At 35.9% G+C, this 17025-nt stretch overlaps 1 protein-coding gene across 11 annotated transcripts in view; it reads left to right on the forward strand.

Annotated features, from left to right (window-relative positions):
- LOC140155571 (prolyl endopeptidase FAP-like) overlaps nt 1-17025 on the forward strand; it is a 647798-nt gene that overhangs the window by 473940 nt on the left and 156833 nt on the right. The gene's annotated exons all lie outside the window — the stretch shown is intronic.

Raw genomic sequence — 17025 nt, forward strand, 5'->3', positions numbered from 1 at the left:
TATTCTCTTATGGCTATTATTCTATATATTGGGATAAAAACTGGTCTTTTAGACTTTTTTAATGAAAAATTGATGTCAATATAACTTGACTTTTATGTGCCAGTTGTTAAAATACATGCTTGAATAAATTGAATAGCTATTTGTTTTGATTGTTTTGGTCAAAATGGGGGAATTCCCCCGTGCCCCTAGTAAAACCCCCAAAATTATGAAATTTTTGTTCTTTTGCAGCAATTTTGGCCCTCTGAAATTCACCCTCCCCCCAAATTAACTTTGCCCCCAATGCCCCCATAAAAACGTTTGTGCCACCACTGTTAACATTGAACATTTATGTGGATTTGCCCTCTCATCCACCCACAGTTAAAAATAAGAAATTCCAAGTTTGGGATAAAAATTGCTACCTTTTAGGCAAATGTTTATGTTTACTTCCCCCAAAAAAAAAAAAAAAAATCACAGAAAATTTTGATTTCAACTTCATTTGTCATACCAGGGATGAGAGTTTTCAGCTGATCAGCTGAATTCAGCTTTTTTGACTATTAAAATTTATGCATTTTTATTTGATTTCAGTCCAATTTTGGGTCTTTTTTGCCAATTTCACACTATTTTTCAGCTTTTTGTTCTACTTTAGCTTTTTTCAACCAAAGCCACTCTCATGCCTGCTTACCAGCATGAAAGGCATTTAAGGGGAGAATTAGATAGGCAAAAACATACAATTTAGAAGAAGGGTCCTTTTTTTCTTTGCCTGGTAAAGTTGGTCATTGGGGGCAGTCATAGGGAGTAGGAAAATGGTCTTAATCTCTTACACAGGAGGCATAGATTTCAAATGGAGTCACCCATTCAGGTAACCCCATTTGAAATTGATACTATGTGTGGGGGTGTGTGTGTGGAAGATTGACATCATGTCTTCCGTAGGGAGTGTAAGGATTTGAACTGGAGTAGCCCGATAGAAGGTAAAGACACATTCACCAAATGCATACATATCAGGAGTAAGAACAGAAAAATAGCAACCTAATAGAGAGATGGACAGACAGACACCCAGACACACAGACAGACACACAGAGGCATCAATAGATATACATTGTACAGAGGGAGAAAAGGACCAGAGATGATGCAGCTATTGAGATGAGTGTGGAAGATAAGGCCAAAAAAAAAGATGTTTGCTTGCCCTCAACCGACCGACCCTAATTCTAGAAATCAGAAAAAAGTAGTTTTTTTCTATTTACTGTAGAAAAGAATACCGACCCTATTTTTTGAAATTCCTGAAAAAGTTGTTTTTTTCTTTTCAAATTTTTGCATTCTGAAGATGTAACAAAAATGTATTTTAGAGCTTGTGTTCAACATTTTAGTTGTTTTGTAATGTTAGTTGATTCATTTTGACACCATAATTGTCTGATTTTTCATATTTTGAGCCTTGATTAATACAAAAAAAATGGTAATTTAAAAAAAAAAAAAAATCCCGACCGACCGACCGACCCAATTGTTAAAATTCATTTGAGGGCAAACAAACAATTTTTTTTCTTGGCCTAAAAGACCGACAGATGGAGATGCAAAAACACAGACAGCAGACAACAACAAAACAATTATGAACCAGCAACAAGTGAATGTATTAATTGCATCTCTTCACCTCTAACGAATCCAATTAGATGTAAATCAAAGAGGAACTGTCATCTAATGTTATCTTGTCATAAATCAACCTCAAATGAGATGGAAACCATGTCGACTGCAGACGACAAATTTCATTTTTTTTTAATTCAAAAATTTCAGAATTGTAAATTGTCATGACCATATTTGGAATCAGCATGAAAAATGCATTAAAATGAGTACAAACAAGCCTAGTATTGGTTCAATGATTCTTAAGATAGCTCTTGATATTTTGAGAAAATATCTCAAAACTTGGGGCTTTTAATATAGCATTAATTATGAACCAGCAACAAGTGAATGTATTAATTGCATCTCCTCACCTCTAACGAATCCTATTAAATGTAATTAAATCAAAGTTATCTTGTCATAAATCAACTACAAATGAGATGGAAACCATGTCAGTTGATGTTCCACCTCATCCACGACGATGTAGTGATTAACGCACCGCCGAAGGCAAAGTGCGAGTACCTGAAAACGAGAATGACAACATGCCTGTGGCAAGAACTGATCAATTAATTTTGGAAGTGCATGGTATCTTAATTCAGATGTATCTGAGTAAATCGGTTTGTGTTTAGAGTTCAGATGGTCTTGTGTTTTGGGAGTTTATATCATAAAATAAGGGAAAATAATTAATTCTTTAGGCTGCGATCACATAGAAGTATACTGTATACGGTATACGGTATTCGCTATACGAAATACGCTCATTCGATCAGGCTGAGTTCACATAGTATACTCCTATGTGAACTCAACCTGATCGAATGAGCGTATACAGTATACGTCTATGTGATCGCAGCCTTACTATCCCTGTCACATCATTTGAGTTCAAAGTTGGTACCTTAAAATTCAGAGAATAAAATTATCAACAACCTAAAAATTGTAGTTCTTCTCTTCCCTATAATATTATATGCAAATGGTACATTGGGTTATTCCAATTGAAATGGGGGGGCAAAGTCCAAACTTGGGGAAAATGCCCCCCATGCTGTGGCCACTGGTCAGCCCTCTTATTCTTAAGTCTTGGCTACTTCAAAAGCTACTAAACCCATACCTAATTTGATACTTGCCTATATAGCAAATTGCCTTAAGAATTTTCTAAGAATATATGAACTGAATTCCACACATGCCATGTAATAAAATGTAATATCAAAAGGGATATATGATCTAGTTTGTAGACTACTTTGTCATGCACTAGTTAAGAGTTAAAATAAATGGAATGGGCTATTCCACTTAAAATCCACATTACCCCTGTGGAAGATTTTGGAAACACCTTCCACAGAGGGAGTATGAATTTCAAATGGAATGAACACATTACTCATTAGCAGCTCCGTTTGAAACTCACCCTCCCTCAGTGGAAGATTCAGGTTGAATATTTCTTTGAGGGTGTATGGAATTAAAATGGAGCTGTATAATGTGCTCATTCCAATTGAAATTCATACTCCCCCTGTTGCAGATATTTCCAAAATCTTCCACAGGGGTAGTGTGGATTTTAAATGGAATAGCTTAATAGCTGTGATTTGCTGAACCACATCTTTAAATGCATCAAAATTCAGATTTTTTGTATTTTTTTTAGCATAGATGTGCTTATGAAAGGGGCACTTTTCTCTTTCATTCTTGTCAGGGGGCACTCTACCCCATCCCCTCAATTATATATGTGACCATCCATCTCAAACCGCTCAGTAAAGTTGGCAAATTGTATTTGAGATACAGTGCAAAATATGCATAGAGGTTGTATTCATATGTCCCTAATATTTGTCCGACATGTTTCTCAGTTTAGTCCAGTCAAACACCAATCTTTAATCCTATTGTTGAAGAGGATAATAAGCTTATACTTATGTATAGCATTAGTAAAAAGCTTAAGTCTTTGTTTGCTTTGGCTAAATCCTGTTCAAGTGGTTGGTTAACCAACAATTAACAATGAGAGGACATTCCTGAACCTCGTTCAGTTAGGGATGATTTGAAGTGACCGCCAATTATGACCATTTGATATTTAATACCAGCAATGTGGAAAAAAAGAAATAATGTAGTGCCAAAATAATGTACCCTTTTACTGAAGGAGCAAAGTTTAACAAGTTATAACTCCGCTTCTGGATATCGTTTGAAGTCAAATGATATATCATTGTAAAGCTTATGATATATTATTGTCTAAACAAGGAAGAAAACAAATTTGACCAGGGGCCGACTTTACGAGCGTTTCGACCTGGACGGTCACATATATCAAAATGAAAATTGTGGCCATTTTATACTGTCCAAGAAAAAATTATGCACAAGGGATAACCCATACCATTCCTCTTGTGTGTCAGCTTTATTTGTTTTGATATTTGAGTTCAAACACAGCTAGGTCATGCTCTCCTCTAATCCATTTTTATGTTTTCTTACAAAATTTTCTTAAAAAGATTGAATTTCTCAAAAAGATCGAATTTTCAATCATTAGCCATCCCAAATTAGGGACAAATCGTATTCGACTGTATATTCAGTCGGGTGATTTGAATTTTCAAACTTTTATTTTCCATCAAAAGCGATTTAAAGTAAAGGGTAAATCTTTTTCGATTGAATTTCAGTAGTAGAAAGGATTGATTTTCATTGTTTTTCAATCTTTTGCCGTCCCGAATTAGAGACAAATCCTTTCCAATTGAAAAAGGGATTGAAAATATTCACTAAAGATTGAAATCTCATTAAAAACATATGCAACACAATGCCATTTGGCAGTGCATTCCCCACATTGGGAGTAACACATGATTGGATGATGAAATCAGTCTACAGAAAGAGTAAGAGTCAATCCAAAAAACCATTTCAATCTAATTTTTTAATTTATTTAGATTAATTCCTATCATCAATCATTTACAAATTGAAATATTTCAATCTGCCAGTTTAAGAGAGTGACCACCAAAATTTCAAGGATATAGAAGTCTTTCACCTTAAGAAATTGTATATCTCAGTGCTGCAGTGATGGTGATGTCCTTTTATACCAATGAAAATTATTAGTAGCCATATTACAGTGGACAGAGTCTTAACACATCGGCTTCTTTAGTTTCAGTACTTTATAATTGGGTGCATTGAGGTCAATGTGTGTCTGAATTTCCTGAATAGGCTAACATGTTGCTTGTCTAGTGATATCTATGGCCTTGTTGATGCGTGAAGCAATGAATAGCTCCTTTGAGTCATACCTGTTACCTTGTCAATGGACGATGCAAAGGAAATAAGGATCGAGGACTGAACAGAAGACGAAGAAGCAAATAGAAAGAAGGAAAGGGGAGAGAGGAGAGGAGGTCAAAAAATATATACTTTGAGGATATTTAAATGATGCTCTGAGCAGCATAGTTTGAATAACCTACATGGCAGCTCTTATGCATTACTTGTGTAGTGATATCTATTGCCTCGTTGATGCGTGAAGCAATGAATAGCTCCTCGGAGTTGTATCTATTTCTTTGTTAATGGACTGCAAGGGAAATAAGGATCGAGAACAAGGAACAGTAGAGGAAGAAATGAATAGAAAAAGAAAATAAGATGGAAAAAGGGGATAGAAGAGAGGAGGTAGAAAAATATCTACTTTGAGGACATTAGCCCAGGGGGGTACTCAGTACAAATGACCATACTGGGACTTGCCGCAAACATGGGTATCATTTTCTGTATTTTGGTATACCAATGGTCCCCTTTTCTAGGCCAATTTTGGTATATGGTTGGGTCCTGTTTTCAAAAAATTTCAATTTTGTTTGGAAAATTGTCCAATTTTTCCCCACTGTAGCTAAATTTTCGAAATTTCCTCAAAATTTAGAGAGAAATTTGTAATTTTTAGATTTGGCTGAAAATTTTTACTTTTGGTATATTGATGGGTCCAAATTTCTTAAGAAATTGGTGTATTGATGGGTCCACTTTCAAATTCTCAGTGGCACATCCCTACCCATACCAAACCATACCCATACCAAACCATACCCATACCAGGACATTTACATGATGCGCTAAACAGTTTGAACAACCTACATGGCAGCTTTCCCAATAGATTTTCAGTGTTTACAGATGAAGCTACTGAATGTTTATGTTTCAGATATGTCAACCCTATCATGAAGAGGGAAGTTAATCATCCAAAGACACTTAAGGTCACATTTTAAAGGGGTATACACTATCTTGGTAATAACATTGTGCCATTTACCTCCTAAAAGTACAACCAAGAAGTATTAAATGGTTGGCTTGAATATCCATTGCAGGGGAAACATTGTTGAATTAACTCTCTCCACACGGGTGTCAACTGCAGACGACATTTAAAAAAATTTAAATGTTCAAAAATGTCTGAATTGTATATTTTCATGACCATCAGCATGAAAAATGCATTAAAATGAGTACAAACAAGCTTAGTATTGGTTCAGTGGTTCTTAAAAGATGGCTCTTGATATTTTTAGAAAATATCTCAAAACCTTAAATTTAATATGTTGAAGCCCATGGCTAGCAGGCAGAGCATTAAGAAATCAGTATGTAATGTAATGTGGCACGTACTATTGTTTGTTTGTTTGTTTACCCAGGTTGGTCCGTGAGGAACACATGCTAATCCATGGGAAAACCTGGATAGCCTGTGTAGGCTAATATATGCATGCTGGCCTAGATAGCTTGATAAACAAAGCACGAAATGGAAGAAAATAGCTAGGAAAAGAGAAAAGAAGAGAAGGCCACTCCCAAACACAATTGTACAATTTTACTCTTAGCCCTTACTTCGTGAGAAAGGAAACTGGAATTTGTAGGACAATTCTTTCATGTTAACTTAACTCTGATCGAGATACTTATAAAGTGCCTTATAAGGAATATAGTGTTGTATTGAAGATGTTCTTTGCTGTTGTTTAAAAACTCTGAATATTCAATGTTTTATTCTTTAAACAAAATGATGTTATGGCTATATGAAATTTCTGCCAATTCATGCCGTTACTAACACAACCCAATTAAGATGAAATGTCACTATGGCTATTCCAAATATCTGTCAGTTTATATAAGGACGACACCGTTATTGGGTCATGATAAGGCCTGCATTCTTGACATTTTATAAATTATATTTTTGTAAAACATCCCATTCAGTGCGGTTATTTCTAAGATACTTCTTTTCCCCATGCTTTTCTTTGCTTTGCTAGGCTTATTTAATTTTAAGGACATACACAGATTCTCATCATGTTTTAAACACTTTCCATTGGCCTATTGGGCTATTCCAGTTGAAATCCACACCCCCATGGAAGACATGACCTTAATTTGATCTCCCATGCAGGGGGTGTAGATTTCAAATGGATTCATCCATTCAGACATAGACCATCAAATTTTCAATGGTCTATGATTCAGGTAACTCCATTTGAAATTCATACCCCCTGTATGACAGATTAATAGGGATGTATGGATTTCAATTGGAACAGCCACTTATGTTTATTGATCAGTTGGTAGAAATTATAAAAATCTAGGTCGGTGGAACAGGATTTTGTTTTTCTCGACTTGGCTTACAGGTTTAATTATTCATTAACTGTTGAACAACCATTTTTTATTGTGTTTTAACACATTAAACAGTAACACCCATCTTGGAACTAATTTGATGGGATGTTTTGGAATTATTTTGATGTGATATGTTTTGCAACTACATCAAATTAGTTGCTAGATTCATGAAGTAGAAAACAGTGTTTGAATTCCAGGGGGTACCAAGAGATTTGTTCATCTTCTCTCCTTTTTTGTTTCTTCTTTCCCTTCTGACAGCAAAAAACCCATGGGGTGTGTTCACAGTGGCGTAGCCAGGATTTCTTCATGAGGGGCAATTGGGAGGGGGGAGGCAAATTTCCAGGGGGGAAAATATCTCCAAACTTGGGACTTTTTATGTTGAAGTCCATGACTAGCACACAGAGCACTAAAGAATAGCCAGCAATTTACAGCTCGTATATATCGAAAGATGGATTTAAAACATAAATTGACACCAAGAAGTTTGCAATTTTGTAGTTGATGCAGCTGCTGTTATCATATGAATTCACTGGGTTTATTTATTCCGTTGTTTGTACAGTGGTACTGTGTGTTCTCTGCATCTTAGGCATAGTCGTATATCCAGTTTCAACGCTCTTAACCCCGGCTCATCAAATATATTTGGACATGTTTCCTATGTTTGGAATAGTTTGCACACACATACCCATACAGAATATTCCATAGATTTTATTTTCTCCGATTGAATGCTTTTTTTTCAAATTATGATTGTGAAATATTTGAAAATATTATAACTTCTTGGGCCGACCAACACGTCTGCGTCAAGTATGTTAATAATATACAGGCAAAATATGCAATTAATGAAAATGTGAGAGCAACTAGCAAGCTTAACTTAGGTAAGAGGAGTGTGACCTAATTCCTGCTATTTACCAAAGGATTTGTCAGTTTTGTCACGTTTAGGCTATTTTCACTCATCAGGTAAAATCCCCTTTTGTTTTAATGCTCTGTATGCTAGCCATGTTGGGTTTCAACATCAAAAATCCCAAGTTTTTGAGATATTTTCTCAAAATATCAAGAGCTATCTTAAGAACCACTGAACCAATACTAGGCTTGTTTGTACTCATTTCAATGCATTTTACATGCTGATTCCAAATATGGTTATGAGAATTTACAATTCTGAAATTTTTGAATTTGTAAAATTTTTTTGAAACTTGTCGTCTGCCGTCGACACCCGTGTGGAGAGGGTTATTCAAAAGGTAAGCTTATAGTCTTGATGAAAACATTTAAAGCTGAATTTATCATTCTATGACTAGGAAATGGTCTCTGGCCAATAAAAAGGATTATTAGCTTCGATTGATCACTGACCAATCAGAAGGGTTGTTAGGGCCATTTGATCACTGACCAATCAGAAGGGCTGATAGTTTTCAATTGATTACCGACCAATGTGTAATTTATTAAGTTCATTGACCATACAGCAAACACTCCTATACAAGCCAACGAACTGTACTTTCATATTTTGCTTGAAACTAAACAAATAGTGGAATAAAATTGAGGAGTTGGAACAGAATGCCCCATCTACAATAGCTGCCAGGTGTAATTTGTGTACAATATGGAATACAGAAAGTGTCATATGTCCATAGGGCAGCTATTGAAGATAGGACTTTCTTGTCCTACAGCCCGTGAAATGTTTGAAATGTTAAGATGATAAGTATAGGCAATATCACTGGGTTTGAATATTATTTTGCTATGTAATTTGCTTTTCAATGTTCCCTCGTAGTCATTCCTAGCGAGTCCACTCCTGTATAGGTTTTCTTTTATAGTTTGATATATTGCACCTATCCAAACATTGCATATACAGACACTTGGGGACAATTTGCACCTTGAATGACGCACTCTCTATTGCACTTACAGATTCTCACTTTTTAATGTTTCCGGAATGCTATCTGCCAATTTCACAGTTTGTGGTTATGATGGAGGATTGGTGTTTGATGTTATCGCAGGCAACATTTACCTGGGGAGCTATGGAAGCTTGGTCTATGTTAGAAAAGTAATTGGGCAGGTCCGATACTCAATTGTATGTTTCACTTTAACCATTTGATGTTTACCAGTATTGACTAATCTAGGTTATCCATGTTCTATAAGCTGCATATCCTATCAACGACGGCTATACCTTGTGTAGGATTTTCAAAAGAAGTACCTGCATGAGCAACCATGACTGTTTCAAATAGCCCACCAAAGTCACGCAGGTAACTCCGAGGTCATGTATTGAATTGGTTTGAATGAGGAATACTACAGGAACCAGCGCCTTTTGTTCGAAGTCACACATGAGTAAAGTGGATAACCTCTATATGAATTAGCTAGCTCCTCTTAGGCTGCGATCACATAGAAGTATACTATTCGGGTATATGGTGCACGTTTTGCGGGTGCACGCGTATAGCTTAAATCGAGCAAGGCAATTTCATAGTACCAGGTCACATAAGGCTACGATCGCATAGAAGTATACTATTCGGGAATACGATACACGTTTTGCAGGTGCACGCGTATAGCTTAAATCGAGCAAGGTAATTTCATAGTACCGGGTCACATAAGAGCTATTCGAAAAGGCCGTATACCTGCGTATAGTATAGTATAGTGGGAATCGTGCGTGTTCGATTTTAGTGCAGAGTATACCGTCCTAATTTTAAAAACCTAAACCATATGTGGGTAAATTCATTTTTTTAATAGATGCACTATCTAATTCTGCACATTATGACACCTCATTGAATGCAATGTGACCTCAAGAAGTAAAGTTACAAGCATTTGATAAGACGAAGAAAATGGGTAAACTGACATATTAAGCTATATGAAATCGCTCATTCGATCAGGCTGAGTTCACATAGTATACTCTATATGAACTCAGCCTGATCGAATGAGCGTATTTCAGTATAGCTATACCGTATACTTCTATGTGAACTCAGCCTTAGCGAGCCATTTCTTTATCAATACGCGATTTAGGGTTTCTCTACGGAAGTCAATTTGTGCGAAATTCCTTCCCACAATGCAATATGCGTATTGCATAACAAAGGCGATTGATTAACCTCCGAACTGTATCTATTGTTATGCAAAACGCTTGTTGCATTTTGGGAAGGAATTTCGGCACAAGTTGACTTCCAGTAGAGAAACCCTTAATCCATGTATTGCAGCTTCACACAATATATGACCAGATCTGGTCCAATGAGGCTTCAGTGGCCAATGATGAAACTGATGTGTAGGCAAAAAGTGGGGAGAAAAAAAACTATCATGTGGGCATGAGGGACAAATACCCCCAGTCAGAACTCTTGCCCCCCTCGTTGCCCCCAGAAAATGTCCACTTTTGCAGCAATTTTGCACAAAATTTGTTGATTTTGCCCCCCACGAAATCACTTTGCCCCTCAATGCCCCACCCCCCACCCGAAAAAATTCCTGGTGCTGCCACTGGATTTCAAATGGTGTCACCCAATCAGGTAACCCCATTTGAAATTAACACACCCTGTGTGGGAGATTAAGGTCATGTCTGGAAAAGCTTATTGTTTGTTGTACAGTTACAAGATTCATAACCGATGGATGCTGTGTGGCTGCAATTAAAAGATAAATTATGGTTGTAAAATCAACATAGAACAACCTTTCAAGCTTAAAGTTTCAGATCGTCTTAATGTCACATCAATATTGCATGAAAACTTCACCATCTTGCTTCAATTTGCTTACAATAAGTAAATGATTTTGCATGAAATTTACCTTCAGATTAAGGATTTACTGTACTGTTGCCGTAGCCTGATTAAGAAATAATATTAAACATTAATACTATTTTAAAATTACCACTCAGAACTTAATCTATCATATTTATCATTAAATAGACCAGTTCAACCTTTGCTTAATTTATACAAGCTAGCTCAAGGAGGATCAAGGCAGGTTAGTCTTGGCCTAAGGCTTGGCAGATGAAGTAGTCTTGTGCCAAGGCTCTGCAGGTGCTTCATTATCATATTTAAAAGACTGAGATAGACTTTTGTTTTAACCATGAGATCTTCATTCTACAGGCAAGAGTTGTAACAGTGTAATTCAATGCTAACTTGGATACACACTGTTAAATACACCGCCTACGCTATGTTATTTTGTAAGGATATTTGGCAAATCCTTCAAATTCACAAACAAATTGTTGACTTCAAGAAGTAGAGTTCCGTACTGTTCTTTTATACTGGAGGTAAATAAATCATAGAGGAAAGCTTTGTGAGGTAAATGTTCTATAATGTCCCCCTAATTGGAGCAATTATCAAAGATGATGAAGTTGCTTCTTATCTGATGAATTCTTAACAAGAGATCATGCTCTGTCTACTGAAGATAGCAATGTTTGTTTTAGACATGGCATAGTATTTGTAAATTAAATTCTGCAGTGGTTAGCTGCTAGCTAATGATAACAATTTTTTTAAAGATGCGGCATATTATTTTACAAGTCCATATGTTAGATTTAGAAGATATGGTTCTAAATCTAACCCATTGCACACTATGTGTAATTTAATTATAAATCCCAATATCTTTATCAGACAATGTTGGAAGTAGTGTTAGCTATCTACTGAAGATAGCAACATTTAGTTAAGACACTGCATAGCATTTGTACATAAACTACTGCATGACATACATAATCAGACAATGTTGGAAGTAGTTTTAGCTATCTACTGAAGATAGGAACATTTATAATTAAGACACTGCATAGCATTTGTACATAAACTACTGCATGACATACATAATCAGACATTGTTGGAAGTAGTTTTAGCTATCTACTGAAGATAGCAACATTTAGTTAAGACACTGCATAGCATTTGTACATAAACTACTGCATGACATATATAATCATACATTGTTGGAAGTAGTTTTAGCTATCTACTGAAGATAGCAACATTTAGTTTGGACACTGCATAGCATTTGTACATAAACTACTGCATGACATACATAATCAGACAATGTTGGAAGTAGTTTTAGCTATCTACTGAAGATAGCAACATTTAGTTAAGACACTGCATAGCATTTGTACATAAACTACTGCATGACATATATAATCAGACATTGTTGGAAGTAGTTTTAGTTATATCCTTCATTAATAGATTCTTGTTCATTGATTGGTTAAAAGTGTGTCACATGATCAAAAATAAACACACTATTCTGTGAGGAAGTGGAAAAAAGTACTATTTACGTCCGTAAATAGTAACCTCCAAGCCGTAAATAGTGCTTCTGGATATTTACTATTTACGGATAGCAGCATACCCACTTCGCAGTCCATCAAGCATAAAAATAACATTGAACGTCGACATTGACTATGATAATATTTTTGTCACTGCCGAGAAACGACAACACAGACATGGCGAAATAAAATCAAGCCTGGAGAGGGCTGCTACTGCTGAAGACGATTCACGATTTCAGCTGTTTAAATTTAATTTGTTACCAGTTCTAGCACAGGAATATGTTTTCAGACCAACACAGTCAGATTCAGAGCGATATTGACATGGTAAGCTTAAAACAAACACTGACAGCGCGAGACTAGTCTTGGACCCGCCGCCTAACATGCCTAAGCCTAGTGCCGTAAATGCACGGAGGCCTATCCCGATGCATGATGTAATTCGTATTTACATGTAAATCTTTTTACATGTAGGGCCTACATCTTTTCACTAATATTTGTACAAATAATCTATGAATGAATTCAAAATGGAATGCAGATACAACTTGAACAAATGAGTAAGCTTAAAAACCCACTAACACATGAACATGACAAGCGAGCCGCCTAAACCGACCTACCGCGCATAGGCCCTACATAGGCCCATCTCGCAGCAATGGTGGAGTTGTAATCTTTTAACCAATCAATGAACAAAATATCTATGAATGAAGGATATAAAACAAATATATACTGCCTTCATTCGAGGTTCTAGTTAAAACTATGGTCCTCGTTGAGATCAATAAGACTATTTTCAGCCGAGGCTGCCCCTCAGGAAAATAGTACTATTGATCTCACCTCGGCCCATAGTTTTAACCAGAACCTCTCATGGCATATATATTTGTATACTATCTACTGAAGATAGCAACATTTAGTTTGGACACTGCATAGTATTAATATGCAGAAAATACTGTATCAGACATTGCAGTACAGATCAATAGTGGAAACAGTTAACTGTCCACTGGAGATAGCAACAGGTGTTTACTTCAAATCAATGGTGGAAGCGATGATGGCTATCTACTGAAGATAGCAGTATTTCTTGTGAAAACCATGACAACAGAAATTAAATATATACCTCCAAGAATTTAATTATCTGTGTGTGTTATACAGTTTTCTAACTATAGTAAGTAAATTCTAATTTGAACAGAAACTTTTTGTCTCATTTTTAGCCATTTTAAGGACACTTTACTCTTTGTCGTCCTCATTTTGTCCCTGAAAATTTAATGTGTTGGGCATTTTCTGCCAGCTCCCCCTGGCTACGGGCCTGCATTTGTATTCTTTCATCGTACATTGTTGAATGTGCTACCCATTATAATTCAATACTTGCACAAAACGTTGGTACTTAGAAAAGCACAGAATGTGTGAAAATATTCCACTGTGTAAAATGATATCAGCGATAATGGTGTGCTACTATTGTGATAATGGTGTGCTACTAGTTTGAGGTATTAGGTGTTCCAGTTGAAATGCATACTACCCCTGTGGAAGACATGACCTTAATCTTCCACACAGGTAGTGTGAATTTCAATTGGGGTTTACCTGAATGGGTGACTCCATTAATCTACACCCCTTGTTTGGGGGGTTAAGGTCATGTCAACCATAGCGTGTGTATGGATTTCAACTGGAATAGCCTATTTTGGAGCAGACAACACTGAATGGGTGGTTCTGTTAGAAAATCAGACTCCTGTGTGGGAGATTGAGGTCATGTCTTCCACAGGGGGTGTAAGGATTTTAACTGGAATAGCCATCATGATGAGGTATATTATACACTGTATTTGCACCAATTTGTTGATGTTACTGCTCTAGGGAGGAGAGTTGTATCAAATTTATTGCAAGAGTGACAAGTTTAATGTCTTGATAGGGACACATGAGATGTGCATCGGATTTGGGATGCTTCTTGGAGTGACTGGAGTCATCTTATAGGATTAGGACAGGAGCTTGATTCCTAAAAATGATGGGAGTTTTTTTTTAATGGTACTGTAAAAAGTGAGAAAAGAAACACCCTGTTCTCTGTTTTACTTGTGGATGGACCTTTCAATTCATGTCAGTCATTCTGCCTTTTGTGTGTGTGTGTCAATTTACCCTAAATTTCAACAAAATTTTGTATAATATTTGCAAATGTTTTGACTTGCTTCGTTAAAATTTTTTCACTCAAAATTAATCCACTTTTGCCAAAAATACTGGAATTTTTTTACATGCATACAACAAAATAAAATCCCCATCATGATTAATCGTGGGCAGACAGGCCGTATATAGTAGTTTTGGTTTTATTTTGCCGCCTAAAATTGATGCTTTTAAACCAAACTCATTAATTATTTTCCTTCAATAGCAACAACAACATTAACAAATAGCATAAGGCCATATAAATAGCCCATTGGAAAATGATGAGGCCCTTTTTTTATTTTAAGTATGGTAGGTAGATTTGATGTCAAAATTTAGTAATAAAATACCTTATTTAATCTATGGATTTAACAGACTATAGCACATGACACTATTTTCAATGGTAAATGTTACTATTATTATGAAGATATTATTTAATTTGCAATGGGACCCTCACAAAGAGCAAGTCGTCACATAATTGGAATTACCCGAGTCCCTTGCTGAGTGCCGTTCTATTTAGGTAGCACTTATTAAATCAAATGTGCATAACTGCGCGTGAGGGAAAACAAATCGTAGTGATCATTTCGCAGGGACGGATGGAGTAGAAATGCATGCCGCATAGTTATTAAAGAGGTCAATAAAAAATACCAATTTATTGCTCCCTTAATTGTTGGAATTATTGGGCTATTCCATTTAAAATCCACACTACCCCTGTAGAGGATTTTGGAAATATGTTCCACAGGGGGAGTATGAATTTCAAATGGAATGAGCACATTAGGCAGCTCCATTTGAATTAATTCATACACCTTCTGAGAAATATTAAACCTGAATCTTTCCCTGAGGGAGAATGAGTTTCAAATGGAGCTGCTAATGTGATCCTTCCATCTGAAATTCATACTCCCCCTGTGGAAGACATTTCCAAAATCTTCCACAGGGGTAGTGTGGATTTTACACACTATTTACACCATGCTATATCCTTGAGTGAGAACTTGCTAAAAACCTCAGTGACAGCTCACAACCCAGTGACCGCTCCCCCTCCCCAGATCTGGGGTGAGAGGTCACTGGGCTTAGTTGTTTTTGGGGTTATAGCGTGTCTTGGGAGTGTATTGTGTTAAAAAAAAGGCCCTATGGTAGTGCTACTGATTACCATCAATTACTTGTTCTTTGTGATAAAATTTTTGCCATTTTTGTAACATTTTAGTAAAGATTATTTGGCAATAAACATAATGATATATCATATGGACCTTGTAATCACCTTGTTTAGATATTAATCATACTGGCAGTTGCATTTATATAATATTTTCAAGGTTGATGATTGTTTCTGAGAAAAATATAAGTGGTTTTTGTAATTAGAGAAATTTTAATCTAAAATTGCATTTTTATTTCAGCTTGCATTGCCCTATGGAGACAACCTCCAAATTGTAAATCGATTTATCTCGGGCATTGATTTGAAGAGCAATTGACTTGACTCCAGGACATCATATACAGCTGCATATGCTATAAGTAATTATAGAAACCATGCATGAAAAAAATTAATATTTGGTGCAAGGGAATTCTGATTTTTTTTTGTTGCAAAAAGGATGCAAAAAAGGGGTTTTTCTTTTTTTAAATACTAATTTCACCGAATTTTCAGAACTGGTGGCCCACAATAAAATTCAACCTGTTGACAAAGTTTAGAAGCAATTTTTGATGAGCAAAGATAATATAGAAAGAAGATACAAATTTGTGCAATTCTTGTAATGCTGTTGTCTTTCATCCAGGGCACTTCTTTTTTCATTGTATTAAGATGATTCCTATTTGGGAATTTGCTAACAGGGTTATACACAATTCTAGGTAAGAACTTTAGGCTTTAAATGTTTATTTAATTATCATAATGACATTACCAGTACTCATTCTTATATCAATTATGTTATATAATTATGTTGGCAAAATGTGCATTGGCAAATTCAGATACGGAGGCCATCATTGTCTTCTGTTCCTCTTTAGGCAGGAACTCCATATGAGGGTTTGATAGGCGATGAGTTTAGCTAGTTGATCGCAGATCCACAATTAATTGGATGACTTCTTAGGTCTGTCATTTTGCTTAAATCATTTGCTTGATTTTCTTATTATATGTGACCCCTCGTCACAACTGAGCCCGGATGTCGCCAGTGCCACTATTGAGATATGCTCCATCGAACTTAACAATAAACAATAGGAAACAAAGGATTTATTGACTGTTTTATTGATTTTTCACTACTTAAATGTCAAGTACTATAGACATGATATACATCATTTTAAAGCTAATTTCAAGCAGATTATTTTGGTTGAATATCTCAAAAATGATGATTGGCGACTTCCGGGCTCAGTTGTGGCGAGGGGTCACATATATGTTTTTTTTTTCTATAATATCTAATATATGTACGGTGCAATAAGTTTTTGTAATATTTATATTGTATAGCTGAATATAAAGCGGGGAATAAAGGCATTTTGCCTGACACACAATGTCAAAAGAAACAAAATAATACATAAAATGTACATTTCAATCAAAAGGGGTTGTGACATATTTTTTTGTCAAACAATGTGGCAGATGCTTCATGTCTACCTTACACAATAAATAATTCACTGTCACTTTGTTCCATTCATATGTAATATTTGAATGAAAC

This window comes from Amphiura filiformis, chromosome 6, assembly GCF_039555335.1.
Source record: "Amphiura filiformis chromosome 6, Afil_fr2py, whole genome shotgun sequence".
NCBI lineage: Eukaryota > Metazoa > Echinodermata > Ophiuroidea > Amphilepidida > Amphiuridae > Amphiura > Amphiura filiformis.